This window comes from Microcebus murinus, chromosome 18, assembly GCF_040939455.1.
Source record: "Microcebus murinus isolate Inina chromosome 18, M.murinus_Inina_mat1.0, whole genome shotgun sequence".
In the NCBI taxonomy this organism is placed as follows: Eukaryota; Metazoa; Chordata; class Mammalia; order Primates; family Cheirogaleidae; genus Microcebus; species Microcebus murinus.
This window is the reverse complement of record NC_134121.1, coordinates 46,314,230-46,334,854: the sequence shown is the minus strand read 5'-3', so window position 1 is coordinate 46,334,854 and position 20,625 is coordinate 46,314,230. Positions and strand designations below refer to the sequence as shown.

Sequence of the window (20,625 nt, the reverse complement as noted above, 5' to 3'; positions counted from 1 at the left end):
GAGATGGCTGTCCTGCCCACCCCACCCCTACCCTGTCCTCCTCTGCAAAGGAGGGGTTGATCCAGGAGGCCCACAGCTGACCCAGCAGAGGACCGTATTCGTCATCCAACCCCAGCTCAGATTCTTAGGAAATAACGAAATAATGAGAGACCAAAGCGGCCTAACTCAGCCAGAGGAGCTGGAAGGTTTTAATCAGAAACATCACAGAAATTAAAACCTTCACTCAAACCATCCCTGCCAGATGGCACTTCAGTCTCTCCTGCGAGTTCTTTAAAAAGGGTTCTCCATGCACTACACGGTACACAGTCGTGAGTTTCTGTGCTTAAATGATATTAAATAAGATTCATGTGAATCTTTCTTCATCCTAAGCCTAAATCTTCTTTACTGAAATCTATCATGAAAACCAGTTTTTTGCTGTATTTCTATTTGTGAAATTAGGTATATTTGAAGATAATCAATTATCTTCCAGTAACAACTTAAAAATTAAAGGTGACCCTGTAGCCCTGCTATAAAGTAGCAGGTTCTCTTCAGCTGCCTTCCTTCCTGGGTTCTGCACCCAGTAGCTGCCTCGCCTACGTTGCCAGTATGGACACGGCTAGGAAAGAGGGGGACAGGGGCAAGGGGGGGTGCTTCAGGGCAGCACAGCCAAGGTGGCAGGGACCAGGTCCCACCCCAGCCCCAAACAGGGCAAAGACAAAAGTCCAGATGCTGTGACCAACCCGTCAGCCCATCCCAGCAAGGTCCTGAAGCCTTCCAGACCCACTGCAATCCTTGTCACCTACCTTCTGGCAAGACAGTAACACACACAGCTGGCACAAACAGCTTGGGGTGTCAAATGTAACAGAGCCAACTGAGGGCAGAACTGACACATCTAAAAGCTTGTCCCAGCTCTGTCTTTTCCAGCTGTGTGACCTTGGACAAGGTCCCTCACGTCTCTGATGGTTAGCATCCTCTCCGGGACAGTGGGCTGAATAATCGCACAAGACATTCTTCACGGGGCTGCTGCAAGGACGGGTAGCGTTTTGGAGCCAGACATTCGTGACCTGGACTGACACCTGGTTGCTTTGGGTCTGACTGAAGCAGGGGTCCAAGAGGGACAGAAAGGAGAGGAGGGAGAAGTAAAAGATGTGGGAACCCTGGGAATGTCCTGAATCCCAAGGCTGGGCCTGGTGCAGCCGCTGGAGTCCCTCACAGGCTCCGAGGCTCACATACACTGGGAGAACCGCAGGGCTACCGTGGTCAGGCACTGGGCCAAACACTTGTCACAGGGTCCCCTCATAAGAGCTTCGGGAAGCAGGTGTTCTCATTCCCCCATTCTACAGAAGAGGAAACCAAGGCTCCGCAAGGTTCTGTTTCAGCTGAGCCAGCGTTCCCCTGTGATGTCTGGTCTCTAATCTGTGCTGCATGGCCATGAGGGTGACAGGAAAGTGCTAGAAGCTTCCTTCCCACACAGATGACTTCTCCCTTAGACACAGGAGGCGCAGTGCCTAGGGCCCACGATAAATTTAGGGGGCCGTAAAAATGTTTCGTTTCTTTTGTTTTTTGAGACAAAGTCTTGCTCTGTCACCCTGGGTAGAGTGCGGTGGCATCATCATACCTCACTGCAATCTCAAAACACCTGGGCTCAAGCGATCCTCCCGCCTCCTGAGTAGCTGGCACTACAGGTGTGCACCACCAAGCCTGGCTATGTTTTTTATTTTAGTAGAGATGGGGTCTCGCCCTTGCTCAGGCTGGTCTCGAACTCCTGAGTTCAAGCGATCCTCCCGCCACGGCCTCCCCAAGTGCTAGGATTACAGGCGTGAGCCACTGCATGCTGGCCCATGAAAATATTTTGATTTTCATTTATTTTAAAATCAGAAGAATTTTTAAAATTGAAGAAGATAATAATGAATATAATCCCAAGGGACCCATGAAGGCAAAAGCCAGACGTGGACCTGTCTCACCTGGGAGAAAGAGGGCAGGAGCTCCTTCTCCTCCTCCACACCTCCCACCTCCTCTCAGCCCTGGAGTGTCTCAGCAAGTCCAGTTGCCTGAGCCAAACCGCTCAGCGTGGCCCAAGCCACCTGGCTTAGCCTGCGGAGCCCCCACCCCACAGCCTGTCCCATGTCCTTCTCCCAGAGTGCCCCGCTACCCCAGCCCCTCACAGCCCAGGGCTGAGGAAGGGCGTGTTCCAGTTCCTGGCAGTGCCCAGCTTCCTGTTTTTCTCCACGTGGACGAGGTCAGGCTGCCACTGGAAAGGGACGTGGGGACCATTTATGGGCCAAGAGAGCCCAGCCAGGGAATGGACTTAGCAGTCGGGGGGATGGGCAGGTTTCGCCAGGCTCAGGGGTCCTCTCCTCCCCCAGCGGGGGACCCTCTCTCCCTCGCACCCATGCAAGCCTCCTTGAAACAGAGGGGAGGTTCTGCAGTGCCTTCCACCTGCTGAGGGGACCTGAGTCAGACTGAAGTGGGAGCAGGAAGGGTTGCAGTGACGCTTGTGACAAAGAGCCGAGATGACAACAATGCTGGAAGATAAGATGCTTCACTAGTTGGCGCCACAGACGCCAGGGATTTATGTAAAGAGTCAGCCCGTGCTAGAGTGCTGTGGCATCGGCCTGGCTCACAGCAACCTCAAACTCCTGGGCTCAGCCGATCCTCCTGCCTCAGCCTCCCGAATGACTGGGACTACAGGCAGGCGCCACCATGCACGGCTAATATATATATATATATATATATATATATATATATATATATATGTTTTATTTGTCCAGCTAATTTCTTTCTGTTTTTTTTAATGGAGATGGGATCTTGCTCTTGCTCAGGCTGGTCTCAGACTCCTGAGCTCGGGTGATCCACCCGCCTTGGCCTCCCAGAGTGCTAGGATTACAGGCATGAGCCACTGTATTCATATTTAATAGAGTTACCATTTGTTATATTTGCTTCAGATCATGTATAAAATATTTAAGACAGGCTGGGCACAGTGGCTCACACCTGTAATGCTGGCACTCTGGGAGGCCAAGGTGGGAGGATCACTTGAGGTCAGGAGATTGAGATCAGCTCTGAGTGGGAGCAGGACCCCGTCTCTACTAAAAAAAATAGAAAAAAATTAGGTGGGCATTGTGGGCATGCCTGTGGTCTCAGCTGCTCGGAGGGCTGAGGCAGGAGGATCGCTTGAGGCCAGGAATTTGAGATTGCAGTGAGCTATGATGATGCCACTGCATTATAGCCTGGGTGACAGAGTGATACTCTGTCGTAAAAAAAAAAAAAAAAAAAATATTTAAGACACAAGGAAAGGTTTGTAGAAAAATAATAAATATCAATGCATTCACCACCCAAATTAGGAAATAAAACATTGCTAATAGGGTTGAAGACCCTTGCATGCCCCTCCAAAATCCCAGAGATAAACTGTATCCTGATTTTGATGTCAGTTTTTCATATAGGTATCTTTATACTTTAAATATATATGATCTAGTCTTTAAAGAAATGATATTCTGTAGTTTGCTTTTTTAGCTTAATATCATTTTGAGATTTATATTGATGTATGTTGCTGGAATGTATTTTTCATGCTGTGTAATTCTGTTATATGGATATATTAAGATTTATTAATCCATTTTCAATTGATTGACATTTATTTGCTTTTTGCTATTGTGATCAAACTTTCTTCTTTTTGCTTCTTTATAATGTTTTTTGTAATTTTTAAAATACTTGGATTATCCTGGATTATCCAAGTAAATTCTTTTACACAAAGTTAAACTTTAAACTTCTTCGTTTATAGAAAAGAAACAAACATTTACTTAAACTTTAGCAATAGTTTTGGTTTCCCTTTGGTTTCTTTTTTTTCTATTGATTTTTATGAAAATTAAAATAAACATTATTAAAAGTGTCATCTAAAAAAAAAAAAAAGAGTCAGCCCATGGCCTTCAGCCCACCCCCACACTGCCACCCACTCAGCACTAGTGACAGAGGGTGTGCTGTATGCCAGCTGCCTGCCTCCCCTGGGTGCCCCTGCAGAACCTCTGCGCCCTTCCCTTTCAGGGAGTGGGGCTGGACTATTCAAGTTCAAACTCCAGCTCTGCAGGTGACAGAGATAAGGCTTTGGGCAATTTACAAAACCCATTTTGCCTCGGTCCCCTCTGCAGAGTAGGAACAGTAACAGCACTGGCCTCAGGGATTAAGGCCTGAACCTGTCAATTCATGTCAATGTCATCATCAGCATCCTCTCCCCTTTTCCCCCGCTCAGCCCCTCTTGCCTGACTTGGCCTCACTCCTTTCTTCTACTCTCTCAGCCTCCTCCTGTTCACCTCTCCCTCCTCCCCTCCAGGCCCTTCCCTGTGCTCCAGAGCTGCCATCCAGGAAAAGGAAGCTCAAGCCAGGAGCACGCAAGGCCACGGCCAAGGGAGGGTCCACACGGAGCGTGCACCGCGTGAGAGAGCCAGTCTCCATGCTGCCAAGGGCCCAAGGAAAACCCTCAGCCTTCCTCCCCACTGTGCCCTCCTGGGTCTGAGAGGAAGGGTCCATGGGTCATTCATGACTCACTCTCAGCCTAGGGACACAGAGCCAGCAGCCAAAGGTCCAAAGGGAGGACAAGAAGTAACTGGGCTACACAGAAGCAACTTTTCATCCAGACGACCTTGAGCATGAACAAGAAACGGCAGTGGCAGGGAGCCTATCTCCAGTGACAGCAAGCCCAGGGCAGCCTGCGCATAAGCTTGAGGACTTGTGCTAAGAAAATAAAACAAGAGTTTACAGCCTGGTCCATGAGCAGGCATTCAAGAAATATTTGTTGAATGAATAAACGACTCCACATGGGAGCAGGGTAGAGGGTGTTGGGGGTAGGAGCAGACAAGGAGTGCCAACAGCCACACAGCCCATGCCCAGTGAGGACCAAGATGGCACCCGCACAGCGTAATACTGTAGCCAACGCCAGCAGCGCACTTTAGTGCCCCAAGCACTGTTCTGAGTGTCTTACCCATGGTACTGATTACTTCTCCTAACAACCCGGTATAATAATATCTCTATCATCACCCCTGTTTTACAAACAAGGAAACTGAGGTATAGAGACATCAAGAAGCTGAGACAAGCACCCTGGCCCAAGAGGCTGTGCTATTAACCACTGTGCTCTCCTGCCTCTCAATTATATTCTGAAGAGAGAATATCCTCAACTTTCAGCTCACATGTTCATTTCTCAGTTCAAATACCACGTTTTTGGCTTCCCTGAAGTTTTTTCAGTGCATGTGTTCTACTCAAGTCTCCTTCATTAGTCTTGTTTTTTGTTGTTGTTGTTGTCATTGTCATCTGTCTTCTCAGCATCTCCAAGCTGTTGGCCACCTGGGTTCAAAATCAAAATAATGTCAGCAGTTAGGAGAGAAATGGTGGTGCTCTGCACCTAGAGGGAGGTGGTGAGGATGGAGAAACTAAACGGCGGGGACTCTGTTTTGAAAGTAACAGGGAAAGGACTTCCTGATAGTTTGGATGTTGGGGTGGGAAAAGAAGAATCACAGCCACAAGTTAAATGATACAGTGCATGTGACGTGGATGAGGATACAATGCGTGTGAAAGCCATCACTGCTCCTAAAAAGCAAAAGAAGCAGGTGAGGGAAAGGAGAAGAGATAGCCACAAAGAAGTTGCGAGTTGAGCAAGCCCTGGGCTTGCTCCTGTTGCCAGGGGTTTTCTGCCACCCTGCATCTGTGCAGGATTCCAGCTGAAGCTCCCAGCCAGGTGCTCTTGCTGTGGGTACATGGGCCAGTCCTGGCTAATGCCTATTGTCTGGACATGATTAACAACAGTGCCCCTGCGGTGGATGCTGGGAGGTGCCGCCCAAATCCCTGACGCCTTCAGCTGTCAGGGTTCTCGGGAGATTGCCTCCGCTGAAGGAAACAGCCTCGCCCAAGGTCATACCACCTTCCAAGGGTAGCCAGTAACCAATGACTATCGACACAAAGCCATAAAGGCCAGACCTCATCACCCCAACTGGAGATAAAGCCAAAGGGCCGTCTCAGCCCTGAGCACCGTGTGGGCCTGGCCGAGGCCTTCGTTGAGTCTACACTGCATGTCAACTTCTCCCTCTGCCCAATCTTGCTTTGGTCTCTTCCTTTTCACAGGTGTTGATCCCCAAAGCCTTTTCACAGGTGTTGATCCCCCAAATCCCCAAATTTCTGCACACTAATCTCCATCTGAGAATCTACTTCCTGGGGAAGTCAACCTGTAACAATCACTTTTATTCTCAAAAGCATCTGACTTAAGATAATAAATTGTACAGTCACCCTAGCCTACCAGGTCACAGCACTTGTCGCTACTCATTGCAATTATTTATTTAATGACACTGGACTGGGAGCTCCGGGAGGCAGGAAACATATAGGTTTCATTCCCAACCATGCAGAACCCAGGACCAGTCACAACAGGTGTTCAATAAATATTTGCTGAATGGGCAAGTAAACCACCTTATCTGAGCATTTAGAGACCAGGGCAGCTCTAGGGAGAGGAGATGGGAGAGAAGGCAACTGCTCTGAGCAGCTAAAATATAGAAAGTAGTGGCAGGACAAGTGCATCCATACACACCACACCACCATCAGCTGCCCTTACTTATCTCTCTCTTTGGGTGTCCTGTCTCCTCCCAATGACATCCCACCCCTGACTGCAGTACCTCCTGTTTAGGGCTTCATTCACTCATTCGCCCCTTCACTCATTCATGTAATGCCTATGGGGCCCAACCCTGCTGGGGTTCCCTGACCCCCTGCTCCCCCCCCCATCCCTTCCTCCCCACCCCCTGCTAAAATCCTTCAGTCCTGTGGCCCAGCCAGGCACAGTGACTTCCAAGGTGGCAACTACCTAATCATAAAAATGGCTGTGGGGCCAAATGTTCCTTCCTAGGTAGAGATCATGTTTTAAAGGTAGCCTTCTAGAGAGAATGGCCTTGGTTTGGTGGCCTACTCCAGACCAGGTGGCCTACTCCAGATCCAGAGAGCTGGGCGGGGAGAGAACCTGCCTTGCAGACTCGCCCAGCCTCTGCACCGCAGGCAGGCAGCCACCCACCCGAGCGGGCGAGGTTCCCAGGAGACCCAGCTCAGCTCCTGGAGGAAACCTGGAGCCAGTCTGGGGAGCTGGCAGTGCCCGGGAAAGCTGGCAGGCCAAGCTGCCTCTCCACCACCCTCCTCACTTCCCATTCTCATCTCCTGTTAGTCAGAAGGGCCTTGGCTGCCACCCACAAAGCAAAATTCAAGGAACTCTGGGCTGAGCAGACTCCGGCTGCTTTCTCAGTTCCTTTTTGCTTCTTAAAGGGCTCTGGTGCTGGAGCTCAGCCCCGTGGCCTTCCAGGCAGAATCCTGGCTGATGTCTCTGCGCGGTGCCCTCCCTCCCCCACAATTACACTTCTCCTTCTCGGGGATTCTGAGACTCCTAGAAGGTCACCGCTGGAAAGGACCGTGTAGAGAGCAAAAGAGGAAGCTGCAAGGCCCCAGCTCAGGGACAAGGCCCCCATCTGACTGCTCCCACCTGCCAGGGTCTCCAGCCTCCTGAAGTGCAGGCACTAATCAGTCACCAAGTGGTGTGGGGCACTTGTCCTCGGCCCCTTTCTAAAGATGATGAAATAAAAAGGTTTAACTGTTCCAGAAAAGGGTAGGTGGGTGCTGGTAACTCACATTGCCCAGGATATGAAGAGAAAAAGCAGAGCTCTCCTATCCTACCTCCAACAGCACAGGAGATGCAGAATTTTCTAGAAGGATGAAGGAATATCCGGAGGGGCTACTTACCTATGTGTCTGAGTGCCAAGTAATGGGAAGATCGAGTAGAGGAGACTCCAGGCAAAAAGGAGGTGATCTCTTTGGAGAATTTAGGAGGAGGTTTTTCTTAGCCTAAGATTTGTCCTGTAATTATGATAATGGGAGAGCCTTCGGCAAGTGTATGTATAATAAGTGCAGTTTCAGGAGCAGGATCACTTTAGCCCCTTCCCCTCCCTCATCTTCACTCTCTCCCTCCCTGGAGCCACAAAGAACCCTAGGTAGGATGGTCTGTGTCCTGCCTATGTCTTGTAAAATGTCTATGCACTTATTTATTGTTCAAAGATTTGTGAACACCTGTTCCAGACCCTGATGCTACAACTGTCATCACGGTAGATGCGGTGTCTGTCCTCATGGGGTACACAGTCCAATGGAGACAACTAATGAACGCCAGGCTAGCGTGGGAGAAAGTGCTATGTAAGCAGAAAAAAGGGGCGATGCTGGGAGAGCGTGGCTGAGGGTCCATCCGTAAGACCCGAGTGTGAGGGAGGAAGTTAAGTCCAACCTAACCTAGGGCATGAGAATGGGTTAACCAAATGACAATACCGTGGGCTCAGAGAGGTTAATTTTCCCCAAGATCATTCCTCTAGTAAGTGATAATCACTAGCTCAATCCTCCATCTGCATAGACTGACTAGGTTTGAATTTTGACTTTGCCACATTCTAGCTTAGTGGCCTTGGATAAGTCACATAACTTCTCAGTTTTCTCATCTATAAAATAGGGATATAGAAACCTGCCTCACTGGGCTGTTTGGAAAAATTAAATGCATTAGGATAGTAGTTCTCTCAAAGCGAGGTCCTGGGACCCCTGAAAGTCCCAAGGACTCTTTCAGGTGTTGGGGGGTGGGCCATGAGGTCAAAACTGTTTCCATAGCAATACTAAGACAATATTTACCTTTATTGCTCTTCAGTGGAGCTTTCTAGAGACTATATGATATATGACATCACAACAGATTGAATGCAGATGAATCTAGCTGTCTTTGATTCAGCTAGACATTAAAGGGATTTGCAAAAATATACCAGTCACTCTTTTCACTAAACATTTTTTTCTTGCAAAATGGTTATTTTCATAAAGAGTGTTATTTATATCAACATATAATGGGTTTCTTATTAGCATTTTAAATGAATGCACTTTTTTAAATTTCTCGGTTTTAATTTCTAATGCCTTAAATACCAGTAACATTCCAGTAGTGTAGAGGAGTCAGCTTGCGTTGGCTTGGGAAAGTTGATGCATACATCTCTTCCCACTTCACATTCAATGATGTCAGGTTGGTACCTTGAAATTGGCCACGGCAGAAGTATTTACACCATGGCAATTGGCAAATGCTACAAATCAGGACTTTTCCAGAGACCCAGTTGCTATACCAGGTCACACCACCAGATATAATCTATGTACTACATTTAATCTCAGCCAAAATGTCAAGAAGCAATAAGATATAATCTGTATAAACCAAAGCTCTTTGGAGTCCTCAGAAAATTTTATGAACCAGCCAAAAAGTTTGAGAAGCACTGAGTTTGTTCTTATAAAATGCTTAAATCAGTGCCTGGTTTATGGTAGGTCCTCAGTATTTAATTGAGAGTTGTTAATCTTCACCAGATTTCAGAGGTCAAGGATTTAACCTCTAATGGATGGTCTTAATTTTTGTCACTTATTTTCCAGGCTCCCAGATACCCTTCAGTTGCCTTTGGCCCCAGTTGTTCCCCACTCCCACCTCACCGCTCCATTCACCCCTGGCTTCTCCTATCACCCACCTCAAAGGTACTCTGCCCCTGGGCCCACAGTCACCACCCACCCTCTGCCCTGTGCCCCAGAGAGCACTAACAACCACTGCTAGAGACTTGCTATCCCTCTTGGCACAAAGAGCACATTTGTGAAATGCCCTTGTTTACCTTTCTAACCACCAAGCTAATCATTTGTGTCTTCAGCTAACAAGCTGTGGGCGATCACAGGCCCACTGGTGGTTGTGGGCATTGTTCAGAAGGTTCTGGCTTTGAGATCTCCTCAAAGGCCTACTTGGGCTTGGTTGTTTCGTCACATTATATTTTTAGAGAATTACTGGGCAAGCCTCAGCTAGATTATGAAAATCTGACTAAGGGTGCTGCATCAAAGCCCCTGGCAGGAGCATCTCCAAATGTCCCCAGGGCCAGCAATGGCAAAGAGGCTGGGGCCGCAGGGGAATTTAAGGGGAAGAGATTTTCTGAGAGAAAATGCAAATCAATGACAGTTTATAAAAAAAAAAAAAAAAAAAAAAAAAAGCAAAATTTTCATGGCCAGAAGCTCAATGAAATCTAAGCACAGGAATTACTGAACAAATAATAATAACGATAAGCAAATGAGCTGCCGAGTCAGAAATATGGAGGCGAGAACATTTCATCAGCAGAGATGAGTGAGGATACGAAAATAAACATCCAATGTAGTGTAAAGAGCCTAACCTATCCTCCTCGCTTTGTTTAATTCAGTGATTTCCTAACCTCAGTCATTTGAATATCACTTTTGTGGGTTTTTTCCACACTTGAATTCCACCTATGTTATTTACTTAACATTCTTCTCTAGGTTGACTCACCCTTTTTAAAAAATTATTTTGAAAGGAACCTTCATATGTTGATTATAGGTGGAAAATCAGTATCATTTGCTATGTAAAAATAAAATAAATATAATAACAGCCAAACATTGTTATTAAACTCTAGCCTCCGCCTGGCAAACACTTCAAGCCTGAAGCCAATACTCTGTCTGCAAGAAATTAGCAGGTATCAAAGAGAGGTAGTAAAGATATATTGGCACCAAAGTGAGACGTTTTCCTTGACTTATTTAGAAGGATTAGAAGAAAGCGTGACCCACTTCTGGGCATTTATCCTATGACTATTCTCCACCATAGAATGGCAGCTCCAAAAAGCAAGGACTTCGTCTGGTGTGTTCACTGCTCTGTTCCTGGTGCCTAGAGCTGACCTGCATGTATAGTAGGTGCTCAATAAATATTTGCTAAATGCATGGATTAATTAATATTCAAAATTAAATAGGTGCAAGGATACTTACTACAACAATTTTTATGATAGGAAATGGATGCAAATAGGTACGTCTATCATCAATAGCAGGCCAGGTATATTCCATGCCAGTCATACAGTGGAGTAGTATGCAGTCTTTATAAAGAATAAGGCAGCTCTGTATATACTATATGGAACTCATTGATATGTTAAGTGAAATAGCGAGGTATAGAGCAGTTGTATGTAGTATGCTTTCATTAATTTTTAAAAAACCTGTATGAATGTATGTGTTTATAGATGCTGAAATATATCTGGAAAAATATACAAGGAACTGATAGGAATGGTTGCTTCAAAGGACCCTAGGGCCAGAGTAGAAGAAGCATACTCTTTTTCTTTTTCTTTTTTTTTGAGACGGAGTCTTGCTCTGTCACCCCAGATAGAGTGCAGTGACATCATCATAGCTCACTGCAACCTCAAATTCCTGGGCTAAAGCAATCTTCCTGCCTCAGCCTCCCAAGTAGCTGGGACTACAGGTGCATGCCACCATACCCGGCTAATTTTTCTTTTTTTTCCTTCTTTTTTTTTTTTTTTTGTAGAGACAGGGTCTCGCTCTTGTTCCAGCTGGTCATGAACTCTTGGCCTCAAGCAATCCTCCTGCCTCAGCCTCCCGCCCGGCTGAGAAGCATACTCTTTTGGAATTTGTACAAAGCACTCACATCGATTATTCAAGAAATAGACAAAAAGAATTGGAAATAGAATAACTAGCTCAGCATGACATCCAATGTTTCTTAGAGCTGTGGACCACCATGCACCATCTAGTGCTCCCCTGGGAAACCGTGCACCCCACTTCAGGGAACTGTGCTTTGTAGTGAAGCTCTGTGTGGATGCCACGGCTTGTATGAAATCATTCTTGTCTCCACAGATAGACATCTACTCTAATCTCTAAATCTTAACACCTGGATTTTCCCTCCACCTAATTTGGGCATCCTTTATCTTAATCAGGCAGAACATATCTTGGTCCTGACCAGCCCTTTAGCACGAGCAGTCACGTACTCTTTGACTGATGTTTCCGGCATTCTCTCCAGTCCATGAAGTCATTCATTTTCTTCCACAGCTTTTCCCAGGCGAGGTTCCCTTTCTCAGAAAACAGGAGTGGTGCTCTAAATTCACCTGGGCTGCAGACCTGTCTTTCCTCACTGTTTTCATGTGTTACGCAATCCCTAGTAAGTATAAGCCTATTACATTTAAGGCTCTTGCTGTAGTGTGATTTCATCCTGGGGCTGCTTTTCGCTGTTGGGAATTCTTCAGTTGGCTAAATTTTACAAATCTCACTGTAGCAGCCAGTCACAGAAACCCAGCTATAGTGGCTTAATCCTGTGCCGGAAGCCGAAGGTCAGCAGTCCCTGGAAGGTGGACAGTCCCTGGTTGCACAATGGCTCCATGAGGCTACAGGGGACTCAGAGGATAGCCTTCTGCTCTACTATCAGAAAATGAGGTCTGCATTCTTACTCGCAAACACTGGCTGCTACACTTCCAGGCACTGGCTCTGCACTCCAGACTGAAAAAAGGGGATAGGGCAAGGGGCAAAAGACAAAAAGGCTTATGTCAGCTGAGTCAGTCCCCTTCAGCAAGCTTCAAAGACTTCCATGTACATCTGCCTGACCACAATTACATCACAGAGCCACTCTAGCTGCAAAGGACGCATTTCTTTTTTTTGTTTCTTTTCTTTTTTTTTTTTTGAGACAGAGTCTCACTCTGTTGCCTGGGCTAGAGTACCATGGCATCAGCCTAGCTCACAGCAACCTCAAACTCCCGGGCTCATGCGATCCTTCTGCCTCAGCCTCCTGAGTAGCTGGAACTACAGGCATGCGCCACCATGCCTGGCTATTTTTTTTTTCTATATATTTTTTTAGTCTGCCAATTAATTGCTTTCTATTTTTAGCAGAGACTAGGTCTCACTCTTGCTCAGGCTGGTTTCGAACTCCTGACCTTGAGCGACTAGGATTACAGGCATGAGCCACTGCGCTGGCCAAGGGAAACACTTCAAACAGAGCAAGTCACCATTACAAATAAAATTCAGAGCTCTGATCATGAAAGAGAGACTAGATGTGCCCGTGAACAAAAGGTATTCTTTTAAACTAATTATATTAGCTATTAGTATGCATAGCTTATCCATCTTGGGAGACAGCATACTTCCAGAGGGCAGAGAAGATATCTTTTATTCATTTTTATATCTTTCACACTTCTGGCACAGGGCTGAAATTGAACATGGGACATATTTGGGGGCAGTGGTGGGGGAATAAAGTTAAATACCTTAGATGGAAGCTGGGCAGCCACTGGGAACTTCTAAAGTGGTTGCCAATAAGGAGCCACAGCAGTTTCTTGATCTAAGGAATTGTTTCTGAGCCAACTCGGTTCAACACACATTCTGATTTACAGGCTGCAGGGCAGCCGTTGGTCTGGACACACAAACAGATGGTTGGGGCAATGGAAGTAGCACAGAAGGTGCCCACAAGGAAGTTGTGAAAAATAAGAGCAAAAAAACATGAGATGGGGCTAGACTGTGAGGACCCTGAGAGCCAGGTAACAAGTTTGTACTTCATCAGTACAAGCAATGGGGAGCCACCGACATTTTTGAGCAAGGGAGTGACAGACGGTGGAGGATTGGAATGTAAACAACAGGAAGCAAGAGGAAAGGCTGAGAGATCACGAGGCCATGAGCAGAAAGGGGAGAGAAAGGGAAGCCACAGACACAAAGGTATTACGAAAATAGAATCCACATGGCTTGGGATGAGACGGCAAGAGACCAGCAGTGAAGACTCCGGTGGTTGGTGGTGATGCCATTAACACAAAGTGGTGCGCAAGGGACAGGTTGGGGGAGAATGCAGAGCTGGTGATGCCAGGTGGCTAGAGGATGGAAATGCCCTGTGGGCCCCTGGAAACTCTGGTTTGGAGGTCAGGATCAAGGTCAGAACTGAACGTGTTGATTTAGAAGTTGACAGCTAAAAGAGGACAATTAGGAAGCCGGAGGCAGCTCAGACACACGGTGCCCAAAGTCATCACTCCTCCTCTTCTCCCAGAATCCTCCCTCCTCCTATGGCACCCAACCTTTGCAGCAGCACCCCAGGTTCACCCCGCCCCCACCCGCACACCCTACCATATACTTATTTCTCAATCTGAGTCTCTCCATATTTTGCAAATCTGTCCTGCTCCCCATCCTCCCGGCCACTGCCTTGGTCCAGCTCCCATCATCTCTCACCTGGTTTACCCCAAAGCCCCCCAACTGGCCTAGGGGGGTAGCCTGCACCCCCACCCTCTCACACTGCAACAGAGAACTCTTTCTAAAATTTCATTCTAGCAATGTTATTGGTCTTTTCCCCAGCCCAGTTTCCTGGGCATGGCCTGCAAGGCCCTCCACAATCCAGGCCGCAGGCTGCAGGGCCAGCACATCTCTCCCAGTCCCTTGCATCCCACGCCTAGTTCTCCAAACATGTCTTGATTGTCCCTTGTCTCCATGTCTTTGCATATGTTATTCCTTCTGCCAGAATGCCCTTCCCATCTTACTCACCTGGCTTACTGCTAGTGTACCTGGCAGCAACCAGTTCAAGCATCACCTCCTCCAGGAAGCCTTCTTTGATCTATTCCTTTCCTGGCCCAGGGATTCTGTCTACCTTCTACATTCTATTGCAGCCACGTCCATCTTCCATGTTGAGGGCAGGCCTCATGACTCATTCATCTCTCCCTGTCACCAGGGCTTGGTCAAGTGCCTGGCACATAATAGGTGCTCAATGAATGTTTGTTGAATGGCTAAATGAATCCAGGAGTGGATGAGAACTCCAAGGGAGAGAGTATAGGGGAGTGAGGGGCTTAGGCCTGAAACTGGAGGAGTGCCTCAATTTTTAAGAACAGAGGAAGGATACAGAAAGCACAGTATCTCAGAAACCTCAGGAAGAGGATTGCCCCCAAATGCCAGAAATTTCTGGGAATACTTTCTTCTCCTTAACGCCCTTTGTCTTTCAGGTCACAGCTTAGTTCCTGCAGAAAGCCTTCTATGAGCTGCCTCCACCAACTCATTCCCCCGTGTCCTCTCCCAGCCCACACTTGTGCTGGTCCTGGGCTGTGTGCCCTTCCACCAGCAATCACCCTCTCTGCTCTGCTCTGTGCCACTGGTGACCGACCCCTCTAAGCTCCCAGGCCAGTGAGAGGCTCTGGCAGGAAACTACATTGTATAAGGAAAGGAGAACCAGGGATTTCTCCCCATCCCTGTTGGACTTAAGTGGTATCTGAGGAAGTGGTTATGCCTTTTGTTTCAACTTCTTCCAAGTGACCCTGGCCCCAGCCTCTGATTATGCTGCCCCACCCAGTCCCCTCAGCCCTGGAGTAGCAGTGGATTCCTGGTTACTCTGCCACTTTCTGCTGGGCTCCTCCACTCTTCCATCCCCTATGTAACCAATTCCCTGCATTCGATTCTATGTTTAAATTCTCAGAGCAGGTACTGCTTCCCGGGATCCTGCTCAATACGATACAGTCTGTCCATCCTCCCATCATCCTCGCCACCCTTGCAATGACTTAAGTCCTCATCTGTAGGTACTTGTTCAAGGTCTGCCTACCCACTGGACCAGAAGCTCCTCTAGGGAAGGGACTGGTCTGGAGGCTCTGGGCTTCCTCCCCAGAGCCTGACACGCAGGTGCTCTGTGCTTCACATTTGTGGTTGGCTGCAGGTAAGAATAGAGACAAGGTCATCTAGTGGGTGGGCACAGAGAGAAGGGTGCGGTGCAGAAACCAGACTGAAAGGGGTCCACTCAAGTGGGGGGATGAAGCAGACACCTGGAGTACCAAGAAGTTTCAGAGTGAAGTGGGGGGAAAGGTTGGGCTAATGTATAGGGAGAAAGCTAGGGTGGGGATGGTTTTGTTTGTTTCCTTGTTGTGTTTAGGTTGTCCCCAGCTTGATCACATTGGTAGGTTAAGAAGCAGCTAAAACAGGGAGATGTTGAAGAGCAGGAGCTGCTGGGACATTGGGGCCGGAACAACACATCTTACATGGTCCCTCAGGAGAATTAAATCTACCAGCAATGTTGAGGCTGGTGTGCTGAGGGGACTGGAGGCAGGGAGGTAAGATCAGAGGGGAAAACCAATCAAGAAGTGAGAATCTGAGTCAACCCAGGGCTCCCTAAGAAGGCTCCAAAGTTGAGAGGGTGTCCCAGGAAGGTATGTCCAGGACCTGCTCTTGTAAGGTCAACTTTGCCCAGTACCCCACAGAGATCCCCACTCAGGAGGCTCCATCCTTTGCTGAGATCAGCACTTTCCTCGCCCTTACCCACATCGCCAGGGTTCCTCCTCTGCTCCAGGAGCCCTTTGGATCAAGTTGCCCCCTTCCATCTCCCCATGTGGGGCAGGATTGTGGGGGGCAGGCAGAGGCCAGAACCAGCACTCAGTGGTATGCTACAAACATTGAACCACCAGCTTAGGGGACAGGTTTGCCAATTTCCATGGTGTAAATACTCCCAACCTGTCCAATTTCAGGCCACCAACATGAGGTCACTGATGGCAGAATAGGAAGAGAGCTCCACCACACCACTGCCTCTATCCATCCATCCTTTCCCTCTCCTACCTCCCTGACCCCCTCCATAAACCTCTGGACTGAGAGTAGCAATGGGGCAGGTCTAAGCTAGGGAAGGCAGCAGCAGCCCTGTGGCTGCAACCTCTGGCAGACCCCTGATGGAGAAAGGAAAACAGCTCCTTCTCCCAGAACATCCACCCTAGCCCCCAGTCACCCTTATCTCAGCCTCACATCTGAGTTCTCAAGTGTAACTTCAGGATCTCCCAGGAATTTGGAGCTCACAGACACTCAGATGATTCACCAGCCACTTTCTCACTGGACAGGGCTGAATACCATAAACTGAGCTGACTAAGGCAATAGAAACCAGAATATAATTTCCTCTCTTCCAAGGCAAACAGGAAAGGAAAAATGATCCAAGGATGGCACTGTCTCCCCGATACACAACATTTACTCACTCTTCATCACTCTTCTACAGAACTGGGGACACTTGGCTCCTTGAAGTCCAAAGTCTCTTTGCAGAGTCCTGCATTCAGGAAGACAGGGGCTCTGGTGTCACACCTACTCTGAATCCTCGGTTTTCTGTTATAGCAAAGTGGGCACGTTACTTCTCTCTGAGCCTCAGTTTGCTCATCAATGAAATAGAGATAATACTACCTACTCTATGAGGTTAGACTGCAGGGGTCCTCAATCAGGAGCAATTTTGCTCCGTTGGGGCAATGTCCAGAGACATTTTTTGTTGTCCCACTATGGGGGTTGGGGAGTGCTACTGGTATAGTGGACAGAAACCAGGAATGCTCTTAAACATCCTACAATTCACAGGACAGCCCATTCCAACAATGAATTGTCTAATCCAAAATGTCTGTAGTGCCAAGTTGAGAACCCCTGGACCAGAGGGAATTTTCAGGGAGGTTATGTACACGAAGCACTTGGTGTCTGGCTTACTTTTCGCAAGCTCTCACAAAACACAAGCTGCTATTCTTTTGGAATAGCACAGTCTCATTCTTCTATTTCCAGACCTAAAATAGATGGGATGTGAAAATCTTTTGAGTTCTGAGAGCCTAGCTCACTGCTCCAGGTGTGAGTCACCCTGTAAATGTCAATTTATTTTATTTAAAGCAGAGCTGAGGTTGCACAAGTGACTCAGGGCTAGAAGCCTTCCCAGGTTGTTGTGACTTAGGCTGCATGGAAGAAATTTTGCCCTGAAGCTCTCCTTCCAGGGTACAAGCATTTCAAGACTTACAGACACCATGTGCTCACTCCGGGTAGATGTTGTATTGTCTCTCACCTCACCCCACACACAGTGGGGCTTGGAAAGACCTGAGAAAAGTAGCTGAAACCGACAGACCCTGCTTGTCCTGAATACCTTCCTTATTAGTGTATAGTGGTTTGTTCCTCCCCTGCAACCTGACATGACATTCCTTCTCCAGAGTTCCAGCTTTGGACCAACACAGTTCACTCTCTCCCATTGATACCTATTAGTGTCAGTGGATAGATTTAAAGACAGATAATCTTGATGGTGTTGGTGGGGGTATGCAGGGGACCCAAGACCAGAGAAGTGTCAAGGGAACCCGGGTGAAGTACAGGGCCACTGGGTGTACTAAAGAAGAAATGGTGAGGCCAGCTACGGTGGCTCATGCCTGTAATCCCAGCACTTTGGGAAGCTAAGGTGGGAGGATAGCTTGAAGCCAGGAGTTTGAGGCTAGGCCAGGCAACACAGCAAGACCCCACCATCTCTACAATAGATTTAAAAATCAGCTGGGTGTGGTGGTGTGTACCTATAGTCCCAGCTACTCAGGAAGCTGAAGCAGGATGATCGTTTGAGCCCAGGAGTTCGAGGCTGCAGTGAGCTATGATCATGCCACTGCTCTCCAGCCTAGGCAAGAGAGCAAGAGCCTGTTTCTAAAAATAAAATAGTAAAAAAAAAAAAGAAGAAGAAGAAGAAATGATGAAAGAGGGAGAAGGCAAAGATGAGCCAGGTAGCGTGCGCGCTGACTCCGGAACTGTGCCCACATCTTTCCTGAGAAGTGGCGTGCCCAGAGGCAAACAGGTGGTGGGAGAGACAATAAGGGCATCCAAGATTGCTGATGCCGACCTGTACTTCAAGCCAAGCTCCACCTCTCCTTGAGTCACTGAATGCAAAACCCTGGCGGTAGAAGGAGCTTTGAGGGCCACCAGTCCAGCTTCTTTCTTGCCCACCATCTCCCAGCAGGTCAGTGGCAGAGACCGTTTGGCTCTAAAGCACAGGCTCTAAGAGAGCCACAACCTCAAATGCTTCAGGGGCCAGACAGATGACCTAAGGTTAAATGGTTGGATATAAAACAACAGGGGCGGGGGCTGTAAGGAATAGCAGGTTCTGCTCTAAGGCATTCAAATGTGAATTTAAAAAAACACTGCACCAGCCAAAGCAAGCATATTTCTGGCTTGAGTAAGTGGGTGAAGCCCTCAGGTTGTGAGTTTTCAACCACTACCTAAATGAATGGTCTTCCCTTTCCCCCAACAGAGATGTCTGTTGGGTGCAGATCTCCAGAAAGAGGCTTTGAGCTACCAGAGACTGTCTGCAAAGCAGTCCCGAGCAGACAGTTGGCTTGGCTCAAACATTTCCAGAGAATGGGTGCTCCTTGCTTTTCAAGACAGCCTTGGATGGGGCTGGCCCTTCCCTACCACTAAAGCCACTCGCCACACCCACCGTGGACTTCTGATGGAGGTGGGGTGCCCAGAGTAGGAGTACCTCATTTATTGTGCAAACTTACAAAAAAATTAAAGTTTGGAATTTTCTTATTACAAATAAAATACAAGCTCACTGTGGAAACACTAGAAAATACAGATGAGCAAAAGTCAGAAAAGAAAAATTATCCATACCTTCCCTACTCCTTCCTTTACCTCCCACCCCCATTCAGAAAGAAGCACTGTTGACACTTTGGTGCACATTCCAAACTCCAGATCCTTTTTTTTGCTTCTGGAAGTTCTCATCTTCTTTCTGGCTCGGTAGCCTGCAAACCCAACGTAGAACCAATGCTCGCACCACTACGCCCCTCCAGCCGCGGGAGGGGGTCGCACCACGTCCCCGCACGCTTTCTTCGGATCCAGGTTTCAACACACAGGTCTGCCTGCCCTGCGTAGGTCCTCCACGCCGCACGCTTCTCGAGAATAGGGACTGTAACCTTACTCATCCTCAGGGACTCTACAGCGCCAGGTACACAGTAAGTGCTCAATAAAAGTGCTCCTAACCCGACCACCTCAGGCGCCACGAGAGGCAGCAGTGAGGAAACGGAACACAACCCACGAGGGCGAGCGCCTCGCCGTCTCCAAGGTAACCGAAGTCAGAGGCTGGGAATGCCCACGCATGCGCACACTCGCCCTTCCTTCCCGTAACCTCGAGGAGCACGCAACCGGTAAAGACTGCCAGAAGCCAAGCGCGCATGTGTGGTTACACCAACACCCTGGCCCCCCAACAATCTCCTCTACAAACATTGTCCGGAAATAGTGCCCAATTATGGAAACCAGGCCTCGTTAACCAATCGTTGCTGGGGAGCGAAACGACCGTCCAGCCAGGACGGCGCTCTCATTGGCTAGCTTGGAAGGATGGGCGGGCCCAAGGGTCGCGGTGCGGCCAAAGAGAGGAGGCGCGAAGTGAGGCAAAGTTGCGGCCGCTGGGGGGGGCGTGCCCCGGGATGGGGGCGTGGCCCTGGCGGGGGCGTGGCCCCGGGGGCGGCCGGGAAGGCGATGAGGGGGCAGGGCCTGGGCTGGGGCGGGTGGACTGCGGGCAGCGATCGCAGCGGTCGGCAGCAGGCGGCGGGAGATCGCAAGCCAGCGGAGCGCTACACTCGCCGGATTGGGGAGATCGGCGCTCGGCCGGTAGGTGACTGGTCGAGACCCAGGGGCCGGATCGGTGCGCCGAGGGAACGGCCGGGACGGGTCGCCCCTGAACACGGGCTGAGCGGCGGCCTGGCCCGCCCGCCGCCCTAGGATGGTAGGGATCGGCGGCGCGGCCCGGCGTCCTCCGTCGAACCCACTCGAGGCCGCTCGCCTGCGCGCCCTCGCAGGCGCTGCTAGGGCCACGGCCGCTCGCCGGGCGCGCCCCGGGCCTCCAGGCCGCGCACCCTCGATGGCCACACGCTCGCCCGAAGCGCGCGCAGGGACGCTCTGCTTCCCCTTCCCCAACACCGGGTGCCACAGCCAGGCTCGCCCCCTGCTCCACGGCCTGGGTGGCACCAGGATGGGGGCTTGCCTGGGCGCGGGGTGGAAAGTGTCTCCTCCAGAAATGCGCCACCCTCCTGCCTGGCAGTGAAACCATTCAGGCCTTCCCTGGGAAGTTCTCAGGGTCACACC

The 20,625-nt window shown here is 49.0% G+C and overlaps 1 protein-coding gene across 2 annotated transcripts in view; it reads left to right on the top strand.

Moving 5' to 3' along the window:
• Window positions 1-19,917: 19,917 nt before the first annotated feature.
• Window positions 19,918-20,625, top strand: part of MAP3K14 (mitogen-activated protein kinase kinase kinase 14) — a 42,486-nt gene continuing 41,778 nt past the window's right edge. For both annotated transcript variants that reach the window (XR_012913093.1, XM_075994637.1), the window contains exon 1: window positions 19,918-20,151. The gene's annotated coding sequence lies outside the window, so the exon portion shown is untranslated. The remainder of the gene's footprint in view (window positions 20,152-20,625) is intronic.